Genomic DNA, 7,252 nt, shown 5'->3' with positions numbered 1-7,252 from the left:
TAATAAATTCATTAATTGTATTTACTGTTACATAAATCCATTAATTGTGTTTAACATTACCAAGCACACAATGTCATTTATCATAAAAAACCATCGATCTTCCTCTTCTCCCTCACAAACTACATTAGGAATTTTTATGAAGGTTATTACCAAAGAGGGATACTACCTTGAAGAAATTGTTGATAGGGAATTTAGTTTATGGACCTTTCATTAATTCCGATTTCTTCTCTTTCAATGCAGGATTACAAGGTACGATTTGACTCTTTTCTGTTTCTACTTAATCAATTAATCCTTTATGAAAATGGAGTGGTTCAACTGCTGCTCAATTGTGTTACTTTTCTTGATCAATATATGTATCATCTTCGTCTAATAAAGGTTTGAGTTAAACTATTGCAAAAATACTCCTTTTGTTTTATCCAGATCATCATTTATTTCTCACAACTCATAAGATCAGCAATATGAGTCATGAGGTGAGCTTTGTTTCAGGGCAAGTGATAACAACCTCTTCTTAAGTGTCTAATAGATTTTGGATCAGAATGAGAATATATCTACGTGTACACCCACGTATACATCATTTCTGGTGCAAAATCAATTACTGTTTTGTTTAGCCACCCAAACCTCTATATTGCTTATGAATTTTTCTGTATGTAGTTCTTGAGGGAAAGTTCAAGGTTGTATCTACTTGTGAAAGAATTAGAAGTTATATGATCAAATTTGTCTCTCTAATATGTTGTATCTTGGGTTTAAGTTTCCTATTTATTTATTTCAGAATTTCAAGATTCTCAGAGCAAATCCTTGCCAACTCTTTCGGAGGTTCAGTATTGTAATGGTAAGGTTTCCACTTAATAGAACAATGAATTTAAAAGTGTTTTCGGGTATGGTGGAAATTAGTTACTTTAAGTTACACAATTCGGTTTCTTATCAAAAGAAAGCAATCCGCTTAACCAAGTCACTTGCATCCAATAATTCTTCCTCGATGAATTTAATGTTATTTTCGGGTATGGTGGAAATTAGTTACTTTTAAGTTACACAAAGTGGTTTCTCAGCCGAAGAAAGCAATCCGCTCAACCAAGTCACTTGCATGCAATAATTCTTCCTCGATCACCTCCCAGAAAAATGGTTCTATTAGGTTTCGCCGTACAAAATCAAATGTTACAAGCTCCTGTAAGCTGAATTTTTGAAAATCCCCTAACGCAAAAGCAAAGCACATTGTTTCACAGGCTTCTTCATTGGAGGTAGCTTGTGAAGAACAGAAGTGTCAGAATCTTAGAGTTCAAGATTCAATGGACATATTTAGTTGTAGCAGTTCAAGCTCAGAAGTAAGGTCATCACCTTTATTCGACAGACCACCTGATAAAAAGTTCCACAAATATGGTAATTCACAGCTTGGTTCTCGAGTTATTCCACTCTTTGAGGACTACAATGACAACATGGATATACCTGATGAAAACATCAACGAGGATGCACCCTTGAGTCATAGAGAGTACGAGAATTTCTGTTCCGTATGCAAAAAACTTCTTCAGATTAAAAATCAACAATCCAGTTTATTGGATCTTCTCCAGGTACATTTCTCTTCTTCTTCCCTTAGCACCCCATTGAACTTATATTTAACTTTTGATCTCCATTTAGTTGATGTCACTTCCTACAGTCTGCCCTATTTATGAGGAATAAGTTATATATATGCCAAAAGACGCATGTTGAGCTCAGTCGATCTCTTCTTCATTGTAGGAATTTAATGGCAGCTCGCAAAGAAAAGAGAGAATAGCCCGAGATGATGAAACTGCAAGTTTTTGTCATGTCAGTAGGCTTAACGGGGCTTCATTCGCTAATTGCATACAATAACAAACTTGAGCCTTAGGTGACTGTTTTTTCTTTAGTTTGACGTGAAGATTGTTTGATTATTAAATACATACTTGTCTGTTGTCTCTAATCATCGCAATACTTTAAGTCTTCTTTAATATTATAAGTTCGAATAAATATGTTGTGCTCTCATCTTCTTTTGTAGATTCTTGTTTCATGTTGCGTTTTGTATCTTTTAGTTCTCATTTATGAACATACTTCTCTAGAAATCAAATCTTTACTCTGTCGTGGAAACATAGGCGAATTCCTATCTTGGTATTGTTGTGACCCTGAAATTATTTTCCTTGTCTATTATCTCTATTGGCGGCACAATGAGCTCTACGATTTACTTGAACTGCATGACATTTATTCTCTTCACCTTGTTCGTCTCCCCCAGGTAAAGTTGATGGACCAGATTTAAAGAGTTTTGTTCAACAATTTTCAGATGCTTCAAAAGGTATGACCCTACCCTAAAAAAGTACCCATGTCCAATTGTCCATTTTTAAGCTAGGGCCTGTTTGATTTGCAATTAAATTTTTTCATTTTAGAAAACAAAAGAAATGGTTGTAAAACCATTCTTCTCTTTCGTTTCTAACGTAGAAAATGCTCTTATAAAACAGTCAGTTGTGAGAAAAAAGACAGTGCATCATGTGTGCTTCCTTTTTGAATAAACTATCCTTTAGGAAACATTTTTATTTTCCTCATAAAGCTCCTTTAGTTCATATAAATTAGGATAAAGATAGAAATTTGAGTAAATACAATCTAGCTATCATAATGGATTGGTCGCAAATCGTATTAGATCGTCAGAAGTTCTCCATAACTCAGACATGTAACTTGTTCCAGAAACTTGCAATATGCTGACTTACATTACAAGGCTGTCTTAGTTTATTGTTTTTCTTCCTAAAAATAGCAACTTTTATTGAGAAAAGTTGTCACTCCAGAACTTCATACCATAATCTTAAGGCTTTTAGGCTAGAGCAAATTAACTATCAACAAACTATTTCTTTTGCAATAGGGCCTCATAAACTATTAAGGACAAAAGTCCATAACCGGGATTTATGTATTACACTAAGGTTTGCTGAATGTTGTTTGGAGAAATGTTATGATTGATATACTTTTACCTGATGACCAGAAGAGGAAAAGAAGCACCAATGCAGGGTTTAAAGCTGAATATTGCTTACATTCTGGGGTTGTTCGGTAGGATGTAGACAAAATAATACATGTAAAAGACATGGTATTGTTTAGTTCTTTGCTTGGTAGAATTTTTAACATATGTGTTATAAGATATGTATTAGTTATACATCCTATTCAATATTACTCGATGTATAACTAATACATAGAGAACCATAGTATTAGTAATACAAGGGCCATAAGTACATGGCTAGGCGTCATTTAAAACAAAACTACTCTTAATACACCAAATCGAACAATAGATAAGAAATAACCCTGACATAACTAATTCCAATATAACTAATTCAATATTATTAATCCCAACACTACTATTACACTTTATTCAACGCTATTATTATACACACTACCAAAAAACCCCTCTATGGTTAATTGTTTAGCATAAATGCAAACTGGGTATAAGAGTTTATTCTATCAGTTTCATTTCGCGAAAGACTAAAAATATTTTAGGATACGAGATTCGGAAGGCAAGATCAATGATGAAACTTATTATACAACAAAGAGTTGACTGACTAATGTAACTAAATTTAAGTTCACAACACTGGCCAGATGACAAGTAGGTGTGTAGCCAACCACAAGATCGACTCAAAGATCATGTCCTGAAAAAACTTCTTCTCCCAATTTATTCTTTGTCTATCTTTTCTAACCATTTGTTTTCTTAAATTCCTCCAATTGTCTTCACTTGATTAAAACCTTAAGAACTTTTAAGAAGAAATTTAGTTACCTCTACATGAGAAAAAGACATAAAGGTGGCTTTAGATGCATTTGAAACAGGAGCATATCATGTATAGATGTGTGCATACATTCGGGGTATGTGGCTATATTCCAGTTTTGGTAATTGAGAGTAGCTTATGGGACTAATGAAGAGGAAAGAAATTGTATTGTCTAACATGCTAGAGGGTGTTTTGGTTTGTCAACAAGATGTGCCTGTGTAATACTGCAACACAGATAAGAGTATTGTACATTCAAAATATAATATGTGAAATACTACAGTGCCTGAATATCGTTATACTGTATACCCTATTAGTCTACATAAATGGTAGTGTTATTTATCCTTCATTTGTATGATAAGCTTTAGCAACTTTGTGCTTAATTGGACAATTAAATTCTTAACTTCAATGATATAGATGTGATTTTACATGGTGAGTAATTCAGGACATCAAAACTGAAAAGAGTTCACCCTTATTAATCCGTTCCTTCATCTTCGACATTTATAACTCTCAGTATCTTTATTTGTATTACTACTCATTGAATTATTGCATTGCTAATTTATTGTTGACCCTCATTAATTCTTTCTTTCATATTTCTCATTTTTAACTGCAAAATTCTTTAATGTGTACTAATTTATAAATAATTATATAGCTAATTTATTTTTATGTCCTTTCATTCTCTAATATAACACTATATATAGATTGGAAGTAAACTGTTTGCATGCTATAATTTTCTTTGATTGTATACCTTTTAATCGAGATTTTACAATGACATATAGATTTCTTTCACAGTTGATTTTGGATTGGAAGTAAACTATTTTCATACTGTAATTTATCACCATGTCCAAGGAAGTACAAGTTACAGAAATTTCTAACGTTAATAGCATTTCGATTAAGGAAGAGATGATTTTGAATCAGTTGAATATTAAGAAGTTGTTTGATTCTGAGTGTAGTCCTAAAATACAAGTTATTTACATCTTTTGGTTCTTAAGTTTGTGGATTTCTATTTCAACAATTTCATTTACTGTTTTGATTATGGAGTTCAACTCTTTAAAGTTTAACATGTTAATTAAATATGTAGATAAATTAATTTATTCAATATAAACAGGTATATGCTGATATCTCATTGGATAACTTAAAAGATCTCGAGGAAGAAGTACAAGTCACTGATGGTGTTAGAAGTAGAAAAAAAAAGACACCTGATAATCATAGATGACAAAGAATTAAGTGTTGAAGATGCAAATTAGTTTAAGAAATAGAGCGATTATTGTTGCTCCAACTTACACAAAGCTGTTTCAAACTTTTATCATTTTTAGTTTGTTGTGATGAGTAGACATGTGTTGATGAATAAATTTCTCTGCTAATGTCGTTGACTATAATCAATATGATGATATCCATACTTGTATCATTATATTTCAGTTTACATGAGACTATAATTATTTTTGTATTTATTCAATATTATATATTAATACGATTGATTATACGTTTTGATAAACTTTTCTACCACGTCCGTTAAAGTACAAGTTGTAGAAAGATCTAATGTTAATAGCATTTCAATTGAGAAAATATTCAAACACAGCACGTGCGAAGGGCGGCTATGTTCCCTAGTGTAACATATAAACTTTTCAAACTGGCAAAGGAATACTTGAAACAAAAGGTTTTATGTTCCACAATTGATTCAAAACAGTACCACAAAATCAAGCATAAAGAGACATTTCTAATTGGAGACTTATATAGAAAGAATGCAATGCTAATTGGTGGAGAAAAAAGAGACTGACCAAAGTATACATATAGTGGTTGACAAAAGATCAAGGAAAAGTAACAAACACTGATTGAGAAATGCAAGGTTGCCCGATTCTTATTGGAATTCATATTACATACTACTAATAAACCAATGAGATAAACCATTAGTGTAACGGAATTCTTTCTTGCACTTTTCTAAATGGCATTTCAAACTGAAATCAACTTTTTGATAATTGCTTGTGATTTTAGGTTCTAACTCACGTACATTTTAATTAATTTTTTAAAAATATATACCTATTATTCTCTATAAGCATATGTTTTCTGTAATTCTGTCTATCAAAATTTGGATATATAAAGAGACATTACCAAATAACTTACTATTCTCATCAATTTTATTGACCATCCACCACACCCTAAATTAAACAGAACAATCCTTTTCTTTAAATGAAGGCAACCCTACATTTACTATAGTGAGGTCAAAGAAAAGATTGACTAATGGCGAGGTTACATTCAAAAGGCAAAGAAATGTTGGACTCTTTACACTTCAAGATGCCATGTTTGCACTCTTTAATAGGGGCTTAGGAAACTAATTTGTGTTGTTTTCTGTAGGAAGTGCTAACATGTGATGTCGGTGATTTTAATAAGCCTTTTAACCATGTGATGCTATTAATATTTACGACAACCTTTATTTCACACAATCAATTACCTAAAAAGTTACTACTATAGTTAATTATTTATATTAAGTGAATAAACGAGAAGCCTGATGCATTTAGGCTTCCATTATGTACGGGATTCGGAGAAGGATTGGACCACAAAGATTTATTGTACTTAGTCTTATCTTATATTTTTATCAGAGGTTGAATCCAGGACTTGAACCTGTGACCCCCTGATCACATGGGAACAACTTTTACTCCAAAGTTTCCCTCTAATATATTTCAACCAAGTGAGATTTGGGAAAGATATGCAACCACTACCTCAAATGTGAGATAGAGAGGTTGTTTCCTATAGGCCCCCGACTCAATATACAATAGTCTAGAAAATAAATAGTAAATACACAAGAAACAATAGGAATAACCACACAGTAATAATATAAATAAGACTCACCAAATATTATGGCAAATAATAGCACACTCTGAATTAATACTAATACTATAGCTACAAGCATGACTAACAAAACAAAGACATCTGACACCACCTGAACTGGGGCTTAGTCGTTTCTTGTTCTTCAAATCCAACCGGGACGAAAGACCACCCCCAATACCCAACCATAACCACTCTACACCCAATGTCGGATGAATTCAGATTATATAACATAACAAGATGGAACAATCATAGATCAAATACGATCAAACGGTGTCAAACCCAATACCAATAAAAATGTCAAGGCTGACACCAATACCGACACCGCCCATGCCTACCCAAAGTAGTCTCACAAAAAATCTATCCGAAAATAAAACAACATCCGATCGGGATATGCCCCCGACCCTAGCCAAAACCCAAAGACTAAGAAATAATAAAAGTATGTAGAGAATACCATAACATGAAATGGAACCTTCCGGAGTATGAAAGCTCACCACTTTAATCTGACACAAAGCTGTCCCCGAATCTAAGTCATTGAGCGGGAGAAGTAGTATGGTCGATTATTGCATCGCGTGGGGATACAACACCTAAAGACGGGTTAGTTGACGTACACTAGCATATACTCAGGATTAAGAATAAAATAATGCCAACATTTAAAATCAAATAAATAACTATATGCAATCACATCCACA

The 7,252-nt window shown here is 32.9% G+C and overlaps 1 long non-coding RNA gene across 1 annotated transcript; it reads left to right on the top strand.

Moving 5' to 3' along the window:
- Positions 1-182: 182 nt before the first annotated feature.
- Positions 183-5,011, top strand: LOC107842080. The gene is made up of 5 exons (XR_007044672.1): positions 183-829; positions 1,221-1,562; positions 1,729-1,858; positions 2,237-2,296; positions 4,846-5,011. It is a non-coding gene; the product is annotated as an uncharacterized LOC107842080 (long non-coding RNA).
- Positions 5,012-7,252: the final 2,241 nt, after the last annotated feature.

This window comes from Capsicum annuum, chromosome 9 (assembly GCF_002878395.1).
Source record: "Capsicum annuum cultivar UCD-10X-F1 chromosome 9, UCD10Xv1.1, whole genome shotgun sequence".
In the NCBI taxonomy this organism is placed as follows: domain Eukaryota; kingdom Viridiplantae; phylum Streptophyta; class Magnoliopsida; order Solanales; family Solanaceae; genus Capsicum; species Capsicum annuum.
This window is presented reverse-complemented; position numbering and strand designations above follow the sequence as displayed.